Genomic DNA, 20,410 nt, shown 5'->3' with positions numbered 1-20,410 from the left:
TTGATTTGTTTTTCTCCAAACTCCTGGAATGGCTATTGCATCACATTCTGATTGTTGCTCCATCTGAAGTTAGGATGATTCCAGTTGTCAGGATGATAAGTCTCTGGAACTGGTTGCTGCGATCTCTGAAAGTTGCTCACAAACTGAGCTGATTCACTTGATATAGCGCATTGCTCCGTCGCATGCGAACCTGCACATAGCTCACAAACTCTGGTTATCTGAGTAACACCATAGTTAGCCAGAGAATCGATCTTCATAGAAAATGCCTTTATAGCCGTAGCTGTATCCACTTCAAGAACTCCTGCTACCTTGGCCTATGACAATCTCTAGGTTGGATACTTATATTCATTAGCAGTCATCAGTTCAATTAGATCATAAGCTTCCTCATAGCTCTTTGCCCATAATGCTCCACCTGATGCTGCATCGAGCATGGTTCTTGACTGTGCTCCCAAACCGTTATCGAAGTGATTGATGTTCATCCAATCAGGCATTCCATGATGAGGACACTTCCTAAGCATCTCCTTGTAGCACTCCCAAGATTCACATAAAGATTCTCCTGTTTGATGCGCAAATTGAGTAATAGCGTTTCTGATTGCAGCTATCTTCGCCATAGGGAAAAATTTAGTAAGAAACTTCTAAGCAAGATCCTCCCAAGTGGTGATAGAACCTGCTAGTAGAGAATGTAACCAGCACTTAGCTTTATCCCTCAGAGAGAATGGGAAAATCCTCAGCTTTATAGCATCTTCAGAAATTCCATTGAACGTGAAGGTGTCGCAGATCTCTGTGAAATCCCTAATGTGCATATTGGGATCTTCCATTTGAGCACCCCCAAACTGAACTGAGTTCTGCACCATCCGAATTATGCCAGGCTTGATCTCGAAGGTATTAGCTGCGATCGCTAGCCTGACAATGCAATATTGAATGTCATTGATCTTGGGTTGAGAAAAATCCATCAACGCTTTCGTTGGTGCTACTGGATCTCCCATTGTAATGAGTACCTGAAACACAAACAAATAAGTCGTTAAAGTAAAAGAATCTGAGTCAGTGAACTTTAATGACCACTGATGACAAGCACATAAACTAAAAATTAACACCGAGTCCCCAGTAGCGGCGCCAAAAACTTGATAGGACGAAAACATACGCTAAAATTCAAGCAAGTATACGTGTTCGCAAGTAGTATAAGATATAAATTAGATTTGTTCACACAGAGATTGGTTTAGGTTAAGTTCAATTTATGCACCTATGCAACAATATATGGTTATCGCTCAATGCTAAGATAAATAACAAATTGGGTTTTGATTAAACTAAAAGATTATACTAAATAGCATTAACTAAGAGAATTGAGGTTGAATTACTTATATGAGACAAACATGGGGTTCTAACTTCACTAAATACTTCATTCAAAGTCATTGTTCTTAACTTTGGCATGCATTGGTGATGACAACTAATCAGATAACACGAAACTAGTAATTGCCAACTTTCATTGTATGAATACCCTAATACCAGACATCCACAAAAGAGATAGAAGCTGAATAGACACCAATTATGTTGAGACCTTATATGTCTATAGAATTTTACAACATAAAGGTTTAATTAACAAGTTTTCTATCATGATTACATAGGGCAAGTAAGATGGTTAAAATTACCTACGAATCATGCATAACAAATACATGAACCTATGCTAGTATGGCAAGTTCTAACTCTCTATATTCACTTTCGCTTCAATAGAGATTAACACGATATCTTATATGTTAGCTACGCACATAAGACGAATAAACACAACCAATACTAGGATATCAGTCAATCACCACACATCAAGATATTGAAACAAATTAACTATAGAAATCCATAAGTAAATTCGTTAGAACCCCACGATAACGATTAGTTCATAACTGAACTCATCGTCATCATGGGTTCCAATGAAAGCATGATAATAAGTAATATAAGAGAACTAGGGTTTTTAGACAAATCAAAAACAAGCATCCAAGTATCAACTATATTAAAGAAAATAAAAGTCTTCTTCTCCGTAGCCTTCTCGTGCTCTCTAGGTCTACTTATTGCTCTTCCCTCGCTTCTTGGTGTTAAAAACGCCTTTTTATTGATATATATAGGCTCCATGATGACCAGGACTCTTAACATCTTCAATTTCTACTAAAATTAGGATTTTTGGGCAAAAATCGGGGCGAGGCGGTTGCCCTTATTGCGAGGCGGGCGCGCTGTTTTGGCAGAAAGTCAGTGCGGGCGCGCTGTTTTGGCATAAAATCAGCGCGAGCGAGCTGGTTTCGGGGGCGGCCGCGCCTGACTTCTGGACTATTCTGCAGATTCTTCTTTTGGTCATATCTTGAGTTCTACTCGTCAGAATTAGGCGATTCAACTGCCCACGCGAAGCTCTCGAGATCCTCTACAATTTGGGAATGTTCTTGACTTCAAATTCTTAGCTCTTTTCAGCATATTTCCTTGAAAATATCCTTTCTTCATTTAATTGATGCCTCAAATGCAATAACACAAAAACACATAAAAAATACCAATAAATTGAGTCCAAAACACCAACTTAAACCTGTAATGAAGCATTCTAAGTAGATGTAAAATCCACTTATCACACCCCCATACTTGAATCGATGGTTGTCATCAAGCATAAACAGACTCAAAACTATAAAACAAACTTAATGCATGAATGCAACTACGTGAATGCAACTAAATGACAATGCAATTGATCCCCTCAAAATAATTATAACCAAATGAATAAGTTGATGCCTCTAAGAATGCAATAACTTTTAACAGAGTTCGAATAAATCCCACAAACCAACTCATAAACCAGAAACGTGCGTGTGTGGGATGCTTAACAGATATACTCTCGATACTAGATCAATAAACATAACTTATCTTTCATCAAAAAAATCACAAGTTAATAAACATAATAGACGTTAAACGCATAATGACTCGCAACACCTCCTTCCTACTAGAGTTATGCAAGGGTTCATGCTATTATTGAACACATAACTAAGATGCTTATTTGACCGTGCAATGAATGAGGTCCCAAAAGACTTATGCAATAATACCCATGTAGCGATCGTTAGGTTAGCGGATCCCAGACTATCAATGCCTTAGGTCACTAGGCACAAGGTCCCTTAGAACTTAATAACTTGAGTATTAAAGAGCTCACTCTTCAATTATACATAAACACATATTTTTTTCTTTTTTCTTTTTTTCTTTTTTTTAACAATTTCTGAATGAGTGTGTTTCGCTCCATCTCATTCAACCCTAGACTACTAATAAAAATATGAGCCAACTACTAGCCATTTAATGCCTAGCCTTACAACAACTAGCAATGAAATCCAAGTTTTTCCTAGTTTAAAATTCATTGTTCTTACGTCATTACGAGAATAGGAAAAATTCTAAATATAAAAAAGTGATTAAATCTCAACAAATAAACAAGTATGATCATGATCTAGCACCAAAGCAATCCTATCAGACTTTGTGAATTTTTTTTATTTCTGGCATGCAAATCAATTTACTAGGACTTAAACATCCCTATATTCGTCATCACTACACTCACATCAACATTAACCAATCAATCAGAAATAGCTCAACCTAAGGGATCATGTTATATGCTTGCAATTGCAACTACATGGACTCACATAATAACACGAACAAAAATGCTAACAAATATGTCCTAAATGAATAATCATGCAAAAAAATGAATGAACTAAAACTAAACATTTAATATGAATCTATATGGATCTATATGGACATAACACACACCAATTAATTCTTACATTATCACCCCAAACTTAAAATTTTCAATGTCCTCAATGAAGGTGATAATAAGGATTTCCGGCATACCTAGTTGTCAGGAGGATCACCCTTCTCGGGTGGAGGATTAGGTGGCCAATCAAGAGCATGTGTCAAATCTTCAGCACAATGTCGGTGGATGTCATGCATGGCCTCAATACACCGAATCAACGTTCTATACTGCACATCACCAACACCAGTCCTATCAACTTCCTGCTGCACATGAGAAAAACCCTTTGTAGGCACGGGAGGATCCGTTCGGCCACCCTCATCATCATCAAAAATATATCCCAACCCCTTGTCAGGGGTGCATCTAAGAATTCATAATTCAAGTGATGTGGCAGTGGGTTGAGCTCAAGTGTAGGAGCTTCTTCAATAGACGGTTGAAAATGCTCCTGAGAAAGTTTCATCTCTGTTAATCCAAGAGAATCGAATGGCATATCCAACTTCCTCTTCCATGGTGGAGCATTCAAATACTACAGTTGCTTTGCTCCTTCTTCCTTTTCAATAACTGATTCCCCTATTAAGGATCTCTTTAGGGTATTTGACTTTGGCAATTGCTCAAGTTCCGAATTCACTACTGAGTCGACCCACTCTACTTTAAAGCACTCCTCTTTAGTTGTGGGTAGCTTTATTGCCTTGAACATATGAAAAGAGACCTTCTAATCTTGAACCTTCATCGTAAGCTCTCCTTTTTGCACATCAATCATAGTTCGGCCTGTCGCCAAGAATGGTCTTCTCAAGATGATGGGAATCTTTTTATCTTCCTCAAAATCCAGAATTACAAAATCAGCAGGGAAGATGAGTTTGTCCACCTTAACCAAGACATCCTCCACTATGACTCGCGGATAAGCGATGGAATGATCAGCTAGTTCCAATGACACGTATGTCGGTTTCGGATTAGGAAAGATAAGCTTCTTGAAGATAGATAAGGGCATCAGATTGATGCTAGCTCCCAAGTCACATAAACACTTGTCGAAAGAAAACTTTCCGATGGTGCAAGGAATAGTGAAGCTTCCAGGATATTTAAGCATTGGAGGCAACTTCTGTTGTAGCACAACACTGCATTCCTCCATAAGAGCAATGGTCTCTAAGTCATCGAGCTTCACTTTCCGAGAGAGAATACCTTTCATAAACCTCACATAGTTAGACATCTGTTCAAGAGTTTCAGTGAAAGGTATGTTGATATGAAGTTTCTTGAACACCTCCAGAAACTTAGCAAATTGCTTATCCAACTTCTGGTTCTGCAGCCTTTTAAGAAAAGGAGGTGGAGGATAGACCTGTTTCTCCCCTGTATTACCCTCAGAAGGAGTGTGTTCCTCTGCTTCCTTCTGCACATCTACTTCAGCCAAAACTTCAGATTCTGGAACTTGAGATTTTTCAGGGCTTGCAACCTTCTCAGACCTCAATGTAATTACCTTAACCAGCTCTTCTGCTTCCCTCTTTCCTGGAACTTCTGTATCACTAGAAACCTTTCCTAGTAGTTGATTATATAAGGCGTTAGCAATTTATCCTATCTGGTTCTCCAGAGTCTTGATAGAAACAGCCTGGCTTCGGCATATAAAAGCCTGGTTTTTGCACATAAGCGTCAACTCCTCCAATTCAGATTTTTCATTCGATGATTGATCTGCATCATGAGTTTGTTGTTGAAGTTGAAGTTGTTTTCTTGGTACAAATTGTTGCTGAAAACCAGGAGGGTTGAATTGTTTTTCTCCAAACTGCTGGAATGGTTGTTGCATCGCATTCTGATTGTTGCTCCATCTGAACTTAGGATGATTCCAGTTGTCAAGATGATAAGTGTCTGGAACTGGTTGTTGCGATCTCTGAAAGTTGCTCACAAACTGAGCTGATTCACTAGATATAGCACATTGCTCCGTCGCATGCGAACCTGCACACAGCTCACAAACTCTGGTTATCTGATTAACACCATAGTTAGCCAGAGAATCGATCTTCAGAGACAATGCCTTTAGTTGTGCAGTGATAGCCGTAACTATATCCACTTCAAGAACTCCTGCTACCTTGCCCTATGACACGTATACGCGCTAAAATTCATGCAAATATATGTGTTCGCAAGTAGTATAAGATATAAATTAGATTCATTCCCACAGAGATTGGTTTAGGTTAAGTTTAATTTATGCACCTATGCAACAATATATGGTTATCGCCCAATGCTAAGATAAATAACAAATTGGGTTTTGATTAAATTAAGAGATAATACTAAATAGCATTAACTAAGAGAATTGAGGTTAAATTACCTATATGAGACAAACATGGGGTTCTAACTTCATTATATACTTCATTCAAAGTCTTTGTTCTTAACCTTGGCATTTAATGGTGATAAGAACTAATCAGATAACACGAAACTAGTAATCGCCAACTTTCGTTGTACGAATATCCTACTACCAGACATCCACAAAAGAGATAGAAGTTGAATAGACACCAATCATGTTGAGACCCTACATGTCTATAGAATTTGACAACATAAAGGTTTAACGAACAAATTATCTATAGTGATTACATAGGGCAAGTAAGATGGTTAAAATTACCTACGAATAATCCATAATAAATACATGAACCTATGTTAGCATGGCAAGTTCTAACTCTCTATATTCACTTTCGCTTCAATAGAGACTAACACGCTATCTTATATGTTAGCTACGCACATAAGACGAATAAGCACAACCAATACTAGGATATGAATCAATCACCACACACCAAGATATTGAAACAAATTAACTATAGAAATCCATAACTAAATCCGTTAGAACCCCACGATAACGATTAGTTCATAATCGAACTCATCGTCATCATGGGTTCCAATGAAAACATGATAATAAGCAATATAAGAGAACTAGGATTTTTAGACAACTAGAAAACAAGCATCCAAGTATCAACTATATTAAAGAAAACAAAAGTCTTCTTCTTTGTAGCCTTCTCGTGCTCTCTAGGTCTTCTTATTGCTCTCCCCTCGCTCCTTGGCGTTAAAAACGTCTTTTTATTGATATATATAGGCTCTAGAATGACCAGGACTCTTAACATCTTCAATTTCTATTAAAATTAGGATTCAGGGGCAAAAATTGGGGCGGGGCGGCCGCGTTGTTTTGGCAGAATGTCAGCACGGGCGCACTAGTTTCGGGGGCGGCCGTGCCTAACTTTTGGACTTTTCTACATATTCTTCTTTTGGCCAGATCTTGAGTTCTACTCGTCGGAATAAGGCGATTCAACTTCCCACGCGAAGGTCTCGAGATCCTCTAAAATTTGGGAAAGGCCTTGACTTCAAATTCTTAGCCCTTTTCAGTATATTTCCTTGAAAAGCTCCTTTCTTCATTTAACTGATGCCTGAAATGCAATAACACAAAGACACATCAAAAATACCAACAACTTGAGTCCAAAACACCAACTTAAGCCTGTAATGAAGCATTCTAAGTAGATATAAAATCCAATTATCAATAACCAGCATGGAATCACTTCGAACAATTAAATTTGCAATCTTCATCTCTAAAGCTAGTTCCAAGCCACTTATCAAAGCTTCGTATTCGGCATCGTTGTTAGTATCCTTCCATGTAAAGTGTATTGAACTCATGAGTTGATTCCCTTCGGTACTTTCCAATATTACTCCAGCCCCAGCACCATCATAATTAACAGCTCCGTCAATATGTAAAGTCCACCAAGATTCAAAAATCTATTCTTTTTAAGACGTTCTTCAATGTGTGGCTCTATTGCGACTAATGCTTTCTGTCCATCAAAATCTTCATGGGGGAACTCCAATATGAAATCCGCCAATGCCTGCCATTTAATGGTCGATCTTGGCTTGTACTCCAAATCAAACTGTCCTAGCTCGATAGTCCATTTCATCATTTTTCCTGAAGCTTTCGGTTTGTGCATGACCTGTCGCAATGGGTAAGCTGTCCTTACTTCAATTTTGTGAGCTTGGATTTATGGCCGAAGTTTTCTTGCGGATAATACAAGGGCGTATACCAACTTTTCCATGTTGGTGTAGTGTCTTTCTGCATCAACCAACCTTTTACTCACATAATACACCGGATGTTATTTTTCCTTATCTTCTTGGACTAGTACAGCACCAATTGCATATTCCGAAACGGCCAAGTAAAGTATCAAGGTTTCACCGTCTATTGGTTTGGCTAATAGAGACGGCAAATTTAAATGTTCTTCAATTTCCATCCACGCAAAATCTTTCCATGCGCCTTTTATAGGTTTGAAGAATCTCTTGCACTTGTCCGAAGATTTTGAAACAAATCTATTTAAGGCAGCAATCCTCCAGGTTAAACTTTGAACTTGTTTGATTGACGCTGGTTAACAAAGCTTTGATCTACCAGATTCGCTTCAATGCCACGATGGTTCACCATGGAGCCTAGAAACTTCCCATATTCTATGCCAAAGACACATTTTTGGGGGTTCAGTTTTATCCAGAATTTACGTGGAAAGTTGAACATCTCTTCCAAATGTTTGACATGGTCCATGGCTTCTTTTGACTTTACAAGCATGTCGTCCATGTACACCTATATGGTTTTACCAATCTGTTCTTTGAACATCATGTTAACCAACTTTGGTATGTAGCTCCGACGTTGACCAATCCAAATAGCATTCTGATGCAGAAATATAATCCTCTATTGTTAATGAAAGAGGTATTCTCTTGATCTGGACCATACACAGGAATTTGATTATACCCAGAATAAGCATCCATAAAGCTAAGGAGAGCATGTCCTGCCATAGCATCCACTAATTGATCAAAGCGCGGTAATGGAAAGCTATCCTTGGGATACACTTTATTCAAGTCAGTGAAATCGACAAAAGTTCTCCATTTTCCATTGGGCTTCTTCACTAATACCAGATTTCTTAACTAATCAGGGTAGAAAGATTCTTTTATCACTCCTATGCTTAACAATCTGCCAACTTCTTCCTTTAATGCTTGTGCTCATTCTCCGCTAATAGGATGATGCTTTTGCCTCACCCCCTTAATTTTGGGGTCTATATTCAATTGATGACACATTACTTCTGCATCTATCCCCACCTTGTTGTATGGATCTCTACGAATACAACTAGATTATCCTTTAGAAACTCCATGAGCTTTTCCTTCAAGGGGGGATCTGAGTTGCGATCCAATTTTCAATATCCTACTTTCATCTTCATGAGAGACGGGGATGTCAATCGTACCTTCTATTGGACCAGTCCTTTATATTATAACTGGCATACGAGGATCGAGGTCAAATTTAAAACCCTCTTGGTCTTCTTGGGGAGTGTCTGGGACTTTCGCTACATCTAGGGCGCGCCTAGGGTCTTCTATTGCACCTAGGGCACGCCTTGAGCTGGGGGAAGGTAGTGTGTTTTGGATCTTCCAATTCTATCAAGATATGCTTTGTCTCACTTTGAAGCTCCATGTCCTTTGTTAAATTTTTATCAACACCTTCTTCCATTGTGAACACATCATGTCCTATATTATTCCCAATCAATGCAACAAGAATTACAGAAGGGGGGTTAAATGTAATTCTGGCTCCTTTTTCTGATTTTAAGAATGTTCTTACTTAATATATATATAACTGTGTTTGATTTTGCAAGAAGTGCGAAATTAAAGTAAAATGGAAATCAAAACACAAAGTAATAAAACACAAGGCTTTAAAACTTTCTGGTGGATTTGAACTTATCCACCAGAGATATATATATAAAGATGAGAATTCTGTGATGGTTGAATAGCACACAGCTGCTTACAAGTGAACTTACAGAAATACAGGGAGATGCTTAACAGATACAGCTTTATCTATCTCTATGAAAATAATGCTTAATTAGTTAATTTGTTCTACTTGCTACACTTGGTTTATATACTACCAAGTTACATGATAAAAAGACAAACAAGTAAAACAAAAATTATTTCTACTCTAATTTCATGCTACTTCATTACTCTATCCAGCATCTTTGAATATCTTCATAATTGCATGGAAATGGTAATGCTTCTTTGTTCTCTAAATCATGCAATTAGGCTGACACATTCCATTTGCAAACACCCGACGTATGTGACTATGTTGTCACTGTCAACTGCTCTTTTGAATTATGATCATCCATCGGGACTATGTTGGTCATCCGTCGGGGGTCTTGTTGATTATCTGTCAGGAGCCTTTGTAGATCATCCGTCGAGAGCCTTTCTATCACTTGACTTTATTTCACTTATACAGAATTACAAGACATCTTATATTTACAATTAGCCAACCTATTCTGCATATCAATCTAGTAGTCAACATGACTTAAAGAATCCTACAGCATCTACTAATACATTGTTGTTTGCAGGCATGTGCTACAAGACTTATTATTACATAAGCTACACTCTCGATGGATGTTCAGTTATCATCCGTCGAGACTATAAAGTTCATCTGTCGGGACTATTGTAGAACATCCATCGAGAGCTACAAATACACTAGGTTAAATCTACCAAGGTGTTTTAGTTCACCTTATCATCAAGTTCACAACATATTCCTAACAATCTCCCCCAATTTATGTCTACTGGAATTGTAGCCATAAATTAAGATAAACTTGATGATAACAAAACACCCTAAATGTACAGATTGAATTATGGTGGATAAAACTAGTAAGTGCTACAGTTTATTTGAAAATTGAATAAAGTAAAGTGTACAAAGAGTTCTCACAATCATTTTCATGGTGCTCCTCTAGTCTGAGCAGATGTAATCTATCTCTTTGATTGTCTTGATTTCTTTCCAAGCTTCCTGTAGTTTTCTTCTATTTAATTTTGGAGTTGTCTGTGAAATTCAAATTCTTCAGCATTTGATAGATCCAGCTTTTCTTGCATTTCCAATAGAGTCTCATTGCTTGAGATGCTCAATTGGTCATCCAGTCTGAAAAATCTCCTTACACCTTTTTCATCCATAAATTCCATCAGCCAGTAAGGCCTCAAGTGCATTTTATTTCCTGTGAAGGAAATTGATAGAGTCCTTGGGAGTGCATCTGAGGCTTTTCTGCTCCTTAGTTCTTCTATCTTCTTTTGGACCATTTTATTGGCAGTCACATTGAATCCAAAATTTTTCTTGAACAATGAGAAGATCTTTATCAAAATAGAACAGCTCTCTTGAAGAATCCTGTAAAGGGGCCATATGATCTCTTTCCCACCCTTGTATTTGAACACCAGTCTTTCAGGGAGATTTCTATGAGTATCAATTGCTCTAACTTATTCTAGTTCATCCATGTAGATATTTATATCTGAAAATTCCTTGATGTCATAGATATATAGAAGATCCCCCTTGTTGACAGTTGGTTGAGCTTTGGTTAAGGTTTTGGTTTTGAGACTCACAGGCTTGACCTTCTTGATTGCTCTTGTCTTTATCTTCTTTAACTTGTTGAAGATTGGTAAATTAAGCTCAGGAAGAGGCAAACCATCCTAGTCTACTGGCTCATCCTTGGAAACTATTGGCTCACCATGAAAATTCCTTGTAGGATCCACCTTAAATTCCTCATGCGCTACTAAGGGCTTGGATGTTTGAGTTGTAGATGTAGACTGGTTGGAAATGTAATCTTCCATCTTATCATCATTGAAGTCCAATCTTCTTTTAGGAAGGATTTTGTATCTGAACTTCCTTTTCTGTTGAGGTTCCTTGTGCATTTTCTGATCCTGAGCTTCAGCTATCACAGGTTGCTTCTCAAAAAATCTCAGTTACAGTTTTCACAGCTTGGAGCTTGGCTACTATAGCATCTTGCTTTTTCTTTTGTTTGAGCTTCTTAGCATCTAAAGCAGCTTGCTTCTTTTCTTGTTTAATCCTCTCCTTTTCTTCATTCTTAACTTCTGCAAACCGAGGGTGTCCAGCCACTACACAGACTTCTTTCCCATTCCTGTAGATTTTGGCAATTCTTTTTTTTAGTACTGAGTCAGTTGGATCTTTGAAGAATGTAATGGACCTTGCCAAAAGCTTCTTTTCATCTGGCCTTGGAGTCTGAAACATAAGATCCAATTGGTTCTTTTGAGATGACTTTGGATAATTTCTTTTGGGCTTCAAAACCAAGTTGGCTTTTGGAGACTTTATACATGAAGGTTGGCCCTTTTTCCAAATTATCCAGACTCATTTCATTCACAAAAATTTGTCTTAATTGAGAGAAGTGAGAAAAGACCTTGTCTTTCTTCTCAATTGGACCAAACTTCTTTATTATCTTTTCATCAATTTTCTTCCATTTGTCATCCAGTTCCTTCTCAACTGCTGCAACATCAAGCTTCTTGAATTTTTCATTTGATTCCAACTTAGCAGCTGCTATCGGGATCTAATCAATGTTGTCCAAGACTGGTGGCTTAGGAAAAGTAATTTCTGGCACAATTACTTCACTGACTTGTATGTCTAGCACATTCCTTCCCTCACTTGTTGGCTTCTCTTGGCTAACTGGAATAGTTGAGTCTTTCTCCCCCTTTTTGTTAACATCAAGTTGAGTAGAGGTAGAAGTCTGTGCAGCCACTAGCTTTTGAAGCAGCTGAGTTTGTTAAGCTTGATGTAAATGGATTGCAGTAATGGAAGCTTCCTAGGTTTTGAGTCTAGTGTTCAAGGAGTCCACTTTGCTGGCCAGATCAGAGTTTTTTCTTAGATGTCTGTTGATGTCAAGCATGGTTGTATTGGAAAACTTAGCATCTAGTATGTCAGTGACATCCTTTTTGACTTGATCAATTTCTGTCTTCAGCTCTGTGACATCCATAGATTGTCTAAGAGATTGAATTTGATGTAGTTGGAGAGAGTTTAAGTGTGCTTGTAGAAGGCTCTTGGTGTTGGCATTTGTGGTAGTTTGAAGAGCTGTCTGAGTTTGTTGAATGATGTGAGATAGAGTGGATTTGAAATGGTGCTCATCACATGTCTTGGAAAATAACCAAGATGGCATGTTTCATCTTGAGCTAGGGCCTGCTTCCCCCTATGTCCATGAACCCTTCTTCATCATCATCTTCATCCCCAAATAAATCCTCAGAACCACCAGTTCCATAATCAATCATCACCGGTTGTGGGTGGCATGGTTGTGATGGCATTCTTGGCCCTTTGCATAGAAGCAGTATTGTGCACCAAGTTGGACATCCTTTCAGCATCCTCATTGCCCTGTCCAGCTAGAGTTTGATAAGCTGGAACAGGATGAGTAAATGTCTCCGTATTCAAGGAGATAGGATCTTTGACAACTTGATATTCTTGCTGAAATAGTTTCTCCTTTTCTGCATCACTGACATTCATTGACTCACTAGCAATGGCTTCCATCCTTATATCTCCTTTACCTGCATTTCTCTCATTTTCTCTATATCCTTGCATCAAGGGCTCCCCTTGGCTCACCACCCTCACCTTCACCTACTAAGGTGGAACCTCCCTCACTCACTTGTGCCAGGCTGGAAGAAATAGCCTGCATATTTTCTCTCTTTTCCTCTCCTTTTGCCTGAGAGCAATTCAGCCTCTCACTCTGTTCACATCCGTCGGGATACAATCACTAGCCGACGGAAATAGTCGATGGATGACTGCTGTTAGGCACATCTGTCGGGATACAATCACTAGCCAACGGATGAACAATATCCACCGAAATAGAGGAAATGATAGAGTTTGGAGTAGAAACTATTATGGACTCTGTGCAGATTGATGATAATTTTGGTACAGACGTCTCAATAGTTTTTGAAAGAATTGGCAAGTGAACCAACATATCATCTAGAAGATGATGCTCACTTGCTTGGATTTTTGGCTTCTCCATGAGAGTTAAAGATGGAGAATTAGGGATTGATGTATGAATCATATCTATATCCAGTGAATGTGTGGGTGAGTTTGGTGTGTTTGGTGCTTCTATTGTTAAAGATTTTGGATGTGACTCCACATTTATTGGAGTCACATCAAACTGAATTTGAGAAGGTGCAGTGATTGAGTCTTTAGCTGCAGTTTGCACTGTGTGTTATCCCTGTGTATCCCGAGTTTTCTATATTTCTTCTTTCTTGTATAAGTCTGAGGTGAGTCTGTATCCCTAACCCTTTTGGCATGTGCTCCTTGTTGGGAGCTTGTTTCAATAGTAGCATCCTTTTGGGAGGATGAAACTAGAGGTGTGCTAATTTCCTTATTAAGCACCACAATTTGTTGGGAAACTGTGGTGTGGCTAGGTTTGGGTACACTCACCTCACCATCCTTATTCTTAGGGCTTCTTTGATGTTCACCCTGTCCCTCACCAATCTTACCTACCTTTAGACTCCCCTCTTTGTTTTTGGTAGATTTTGAAACTGGCATCTTTTGAGAGATATTAGAGTGTGGTTTCTTTGATTTGGATTTTGAAGTTTTAGATTTTGTGACTTGGGTAGGCATCTGTTGGGTCATTGATACAGATGCCATAGCCATAGTCAAAGGTAAAGAAATTTGAGAGGTAGAAGGAGTAGGGACATAAGCATTTACCTCACTTACCTGGGGGCCCTCCATGATAGGCAAATAAACAAGGGGCAACTCCTTGTGGTGATCAGCTCTATTTAAATCTGCAATTATTCTTCTTTCTTGAACCCAACAATCCAGTTTGTTGGTTGGGTTCTCAATCACAAGATCCTCACAAAGATGGTTAGCAATAATCATAAAGAATCTAGCATAATATACATTCCTAGATCTCTTTTAAATCTCCTCTAACTTGTAGCTAAAATCAAACATGATAGAATCACTAAAATTATAGTAATTATCAGTAAGCAGCATGTACAACATGTTAAGCATAGCAGTATTGACAGAATCAAAGTTGCTTATTTTACCAGAAAACACCTTGGTAACTACATCACACAGAAAACTCCACTCTTTCCTAAGACCTAGCCTCCTAATCTCACTTAACGTAGTGGTAGGAAGTGCATAGCCAATAGAATTAAGCAAGTTAACTAAATCAGCATCTGTGTGTGGTTTAGTAGTAGTTATTTCAGGAATTTTAAAGCATGCTTGGATAGTATCACTGTTAATGCAAAATTCCTTACCTTTAATGGAGAGAGTTATTGTTTTATCAGTCGTCTGATACACATCAGTAGTCCATATCTCCTTCACAACTTCACAGTAGATTGTGGGTGATTCCGGCATGGCATAATTAAGCTTGCATCCCTTCACAAAATCCATCATTTTGTGATAATCTTCAGAGGCTGAAATTTCTTTGTTCACAAGAGCCACAAAGTTATTCTTATCATAAATAAATCTTGTCTGAGACATGATCTTGACTAACGATCGCTTTAAGCAACATGATGATGAACGCCTCCAACGGCAGGATGACACATGCTTTGAGCAACATGAGGATGAACATCCACCGTTATGCTTCAACAACAGTGATTTATTGGAGCAACTTCATCGGATGGAAGATTATTTAAAGCTCTTCAGGAAAATCTTGGGTCTGGGTAGGGGCGACGAAAGTCACCACCCCCTCGAAGATCACTCCAAAGAAAAATTAATTGGTGATGAACCCAAGACGGTTCAATCCAACGACTTGAAAATTGGAAAGAATCAAGAAGAATCTTCATCTTCTCGTATAAAAGCATGTTTGGGTAAGCAATTAGATGATAAAGATCTAAGGATGTTGATTATGAAAACACGGATGGATGGAGATCAATTCGAGGAAGGTCTCCCTATACACACCAACATGAGTCTCAAGAAGAGGGAAAGATTCTGCGATGACAAGCATGCATTTCTGCGACAAGATCAAAGAAGCTCCGATTACGAGTGAGGAAAAAACTATCAAAGGATTGAAGATACCCAAGAAGGTCTTCAGGAGGAAATTAGTTGCAACAAGAAACTCAGGAAGACTTAAAGAGGTCTTAGACGTGGCCGAGAATGACAAGCTAAACAAAGAGCTGATGACACCAAAGTAAAGGATTATCATACACTCGGCGAGAGATCTAATGTATGTAATTGCATGCCTCCTGAGAAAAGGAAGAGACTTCGCGATAATGGATATGTTAATTGCAGAAGAAGAATGACTCACCGAAAGAGTGAGAATGTACAATTGCGTAGGACAAAAGTTCGAGAAACTTCAAATCAATGACAGTTAAGGAAAAAAGGGATGAAGAAAATAAGGAAGCCCATGATGATTTCCCCTTTGGATTGAAAAAGTCTAGACATAATAAAAGCGTACAAAATAAGAAGGAGGATGATGTCAAGAGGAGATGTGTTAATGTTATCTTTGGAGGACCTCACCATATGGGCGATGCCAATAAAGCTATTTACGATTATGCTAAAAAATGAGAGAATATCTCCCACAGATGCAAAGAAGAGTTGGGAGTACTACCTTCGGAGAGAGAAAAGCAAATCGTATACATCATCCTCATTATGACGCCATAGTTATAAGAGTCAATATCAGAACAATGAGAGTTTGTCGAGTATTCATCGATAATGGAAGTTCTGTCAACATTCTTTATTAAAACGCATACAAGAGGTTGGGGCTGTGAGATAAGGATATGGAAAAAGAAGAAATGTGTTTACAAATTCTGTGGAGAGGATGTGAAAGTAAAAGAAACCATCGACATTCCAATAACCATCGGAGAAGAGCCTTTATCAGCTACGCAAGACATTCAATTCATGGTAATAGATCAGGAGTCGTCAAATAATATTCTCCTTGGACGACCCTTCTTAAAAGAGATGCGAGTAATCACCTTTGTCCACTACTTGAACATAAAGTTCCCTACACCCTACGGGACTAGGTGCGTACGAATGTAACAAGAGGATTCTAATGAATGCTATGACAGTTCCGTCGTTAGATTTAAAGAAGAAAAAGAGACACTAATCAAAGCAAATGAGTCAGCATACTACGCGATCGGGTGAGAAGTGAATGAGGGATGTATCGAAACGGAAGATATGGAAGTAGGACATGATGTGTTCGCAATTGAAGAATGGGTTGATAGCAATTTAACAAAGGACATGGAACTTCAAAGTGAGATGGAGCACATCTTGATGGAATTGGAAGATTCAAAACACACTACCCTCCTTCGGGAGAGCTTAGGGCGCGCACTAGGCATAATAGAAGACCCTGGACATGCCCCAAACATAGAAATAGTCCCATGCGTGCCCCAAGAAGGCCAAGAAGGCTTTGACTTCGACCTCGACCTTCGTATATCAGTTACGATAGAAAGGACTGGTCTGGTGGAAGATATGATCGACATCCCGATTTCTCGTGAAGACGAAGTAGAGGAAGAAGCAACTTTGGCCGTAAAGGATGAAGAGTCGGAAAATCTTTCAAAAATAGAAGAACAAAGGAAGATTGAAGATATAGAGGAAGAAGTAGAAGATTAAGAGATGAAAGAAGAGTGTGATCCCAGTTTGTGTATGCCATTCGATTTGTACAATGTTGGAGCTATGAATGAAAAATGGGAATTTCTCATGTAAGGCGCGGCTTCGGCCCCTTACTCACTTATATATAAAGTTGATTCAAGTAGGGCTTAGCCCGAATAGTAGACTAGCATCAACAAAATTCCTCTTAGCCTAGGGGGTAGTGCATGTACTATCTCACTCAATGGTAGTTCTAGGATGTTTACTTTCGTTTGTTTTATTCACCAACCGATAATAGCGTCACCAGAACGCATTACTAATAAAATTTAGAATTTTTTATTTCAAAGTTTCTATCTTGAAGATATGGAGAACAACTCTTATTATTACAATAAGTTTGAGTTATGTTAAACATCGAAGAAAAGGATTGTTTCCAAGCTTTCTAGAAGATGCAAATTTAGAAGACGCAAAGTTCCCAGACGAAGTGCTACACTTCACGGGGTGCACCCTAGGACGACATCCTCTGAGGGTAAAATTGTTTAAATTAAGTTGTTAGAATTATGAGTTCATCTATCACTTCGTTATGATTCTCAAGAGCTTCAAGAATAGCTCCCATACACACCAGAAAAAGCAAGGCCCCCAAAAAGAGTCATGTTCCCCTTAGGGCGCGCCCGGAGAAGGACTCCCCAAGAGGAAAATTTTTGGAGTTGCTTAACTATAATTACTTATTCCTTGGTTATTGGTTTTTGCAAGTTAAAAATATTCTAAGGCAAAAACAAAGAGATAAAATACAACAAGATACACAATATGGAGTCTAAGTACAAAGTACGATAAAGTAATAAAGATGTACAAGCTGCAAGGATTTTACAGAGGCCCGCATCTCGAATGAAGTCATAAAAGTAATCACAAAGTAGCAAAAGACATACAAAAGATAATACAAGACGTAAAGGGCCTAAAATGTGCACCACCATAGAAACGGAAGGCCTAGTAGGCCCACCCTACTCTTGGGGGGTGGATATGAGATAGTCAGCATAAGAAGAAGGCGCATGGCGAGGAACAATACTCGCAAGCATAACATCATCTGTAGGAGATGCACTATCTGGATGAGTACCAACATCGGTCGTATCAACCACGACTCCTACCATGCCTACAACTGTGATGGGAGTACCCAAAGCCTGAACATGGCGATGATCAAATCCTAAGACAACCCTTCTGTCAATACCCTTCTGTCAATAATGGCATGTGCATTATCCCTCTTGAAGTCGTCAATATAAAACAATGTTTCTGCGTCGAAGGAGCTAAAGTATTTAGCGGGGTCATTGGCCAAGAAATTATTAAGAAGCATGGAAAACCCTGCTCAATCCCTTGGTCACGAATCTTGCGCCTCTCCTCCGGCCAACCGTGCTGCTGATCCTCTCGAAGCCCATCTACCTGAGTCTGAAACTAACACTTCTCAGCGAGTGTCGAATCTAAAGTGATGCGTAAGTCGGTGATGATCTCTCTCTACTATCTCAACACCTCTACATGTCCATAAATTATAACATCTTTCTCCTATGAAACCATTTTCAACTTTTCCTCCGCAGTGGTGGCACGTGCAATTAAACTCCTTCGCTCCATCTCAAGGCTCTCCAGAAGAGCCATACCTCTCGGAGCCTCGGAAGCATCCTCCAAAGAAAGAAACAATAGTTGTACGGCGGCTTTAACTTTGGCACTGGCTCTGTTAGCTAGAACTAAGTCCCTCCAAGAAGATAGCTTATCATCTCCAAGGAATAGAATGACTAAAGGGCCCAAGTAAGATTCCACTTGGGAAAGAGAAGAAGAATATTTCACCTTCTTCGAAGTACCAACCCTCGAACTAGCTCTGACATGCTTCGGCGAAGGGACTGGAAGCACATGAATGACCTTTGTAGGAGGTGGACTAGTGTGCGTCCCGCGCCGAGAAGGGGGCTCAGTAACATTTTCCTCAGGAACTGCTCTGTGACGGCCTTAACCCCGAGGTCAGGAGTTGACGTCATCCACAACACAACAACCAACATAATATGATTCATTTCACTGATAAAACATAATCATGACCCCTCTTACCAAGATCTTTTCCAGGTTAAGGTATGAATTAGGTTATAATTTACCATAAAACTAATTCATTACAACCACCTTGACAATACTATCTTAATATAGCAACTCAATAGACCACTTCTGGTCTGACACAACTACCTCAGAGGAGCCTGACACGGAAGGAACTGGATGTAATATTCGGGATATATCGTGTAATTATTTTTGATATTAAACAATTATTATGTGTGTTCAATATCTATTCTGTGAGTTAATTGTTAAGTGTTATCTGTACTTGGATATTCAAAAATAATATTAATTGAGTATTTTAATTTTTATATGTCCAAAATAAAACATAGATAATTGTCATATCTTCCTAATTATTTTTATGTTGATTTATGGATTTATAAGGATCATGTGAAATTTATAAAAAAAAATTCCGAGTATTTAAAATCTATTTTATAAAAACGGGAACCAACCAACGTCAACCGTTGTTACGTTTTTGGAACCCGAAACTCTTCCGAGAACTCCTTTCTAACCTAATTGTAATATTCCGAGCATATTCCATGTTTTGACTTTTTCGATCTGGCGTACGGTTTGTCCTGCGCGGGTCCCGGCGCAACATTTTCGATACAATTTTCGTTTCGGTAAATCAATAAAACCCGTATTTTCGATAAACGGGAGCTTTTTATTAAACTATCCCAATTATCACTTCGTAATATGTGTAACCAGGCGCTGAGACCAAGACCGCAGTACAAATTGTACTGATTTGGATAATTATCCCGAAAACCGATACCGTTTGGATCAGTTTTTACAAATAAACGTACCGTTTTATATCCGGAATGATCCAACGGGATACTAATTTTCCGTAAATATAAATAGCCTTTTTCCGTATTTTATTTCGTATCAAAATCATTTGCAGACAGATAAATATATAATTTTACAGAGAAAAATCCTATATTCATAAACTGTTTCAAGAATCAAACCAACTTTTGAAGGTGTTATTGATCTTTGTTTGAAAAGCTCGAGTACTAGATTTGAAGGTCTTGAGAAGCTCTATCAGAATCTGTAATCCATACACCTGCAGAATCAAAGGTTTAATTTCTAAAAATTTATTTATTTTCGAATTATTTTTATGAAAAATATAAATTTTTGTTCGGATGACTGTTTGTATGATTTGATGATTGCATGTTGTAGAGCTTGTTTTCCTGATGATTTTCATATGTCATACATCTGATTTGGAGTTCAATAACATGTTCAAATTTGAGTTTGATTTTCGAATTTTAAAATTAGGGTTTATAACCCGTATGAATGTTTTCAATTGAAATTTGGGGGTTTTTGATTCAGGG

General features: G+C 38.5%; 1 non-coding gene across 1 annotated transcript; it reads left to right on the top strand.

Annotated features, from left to right (window-relative positions):
* Nucleotides 1-489: 489 nt before the first annotated feature.
* LOC141675831 (small nucleolar RNA R71) lies at nt 490-596 on the top strand. The gene has a single exon (XR_012556462.1). It is a non-coding gene; the product is annotated as a small nucleolar RNA R71 (small nucleolar RNA).
* The last annotated feature ends 19,814 nt before the right edge of the window (nt 597-20,410 follow it).

The sequence above is a fragment of the Apium graveolens genome, chromosome 7 (genome assembly GCF_009905375.1).
Source record: "Apium graveolens cultivar Ventura chromosome 7, ASM990537v1, whole genome shotgun sequence".
NCBI lineage: Eukaryota > Viridiplantae > Streptophyta > Magnoliopsida > Apiales > Apiaceae > Apium > Apium graveolens.
This window is presented reverse-complemented; position numbering and strand designations above follow the sequence as displayed.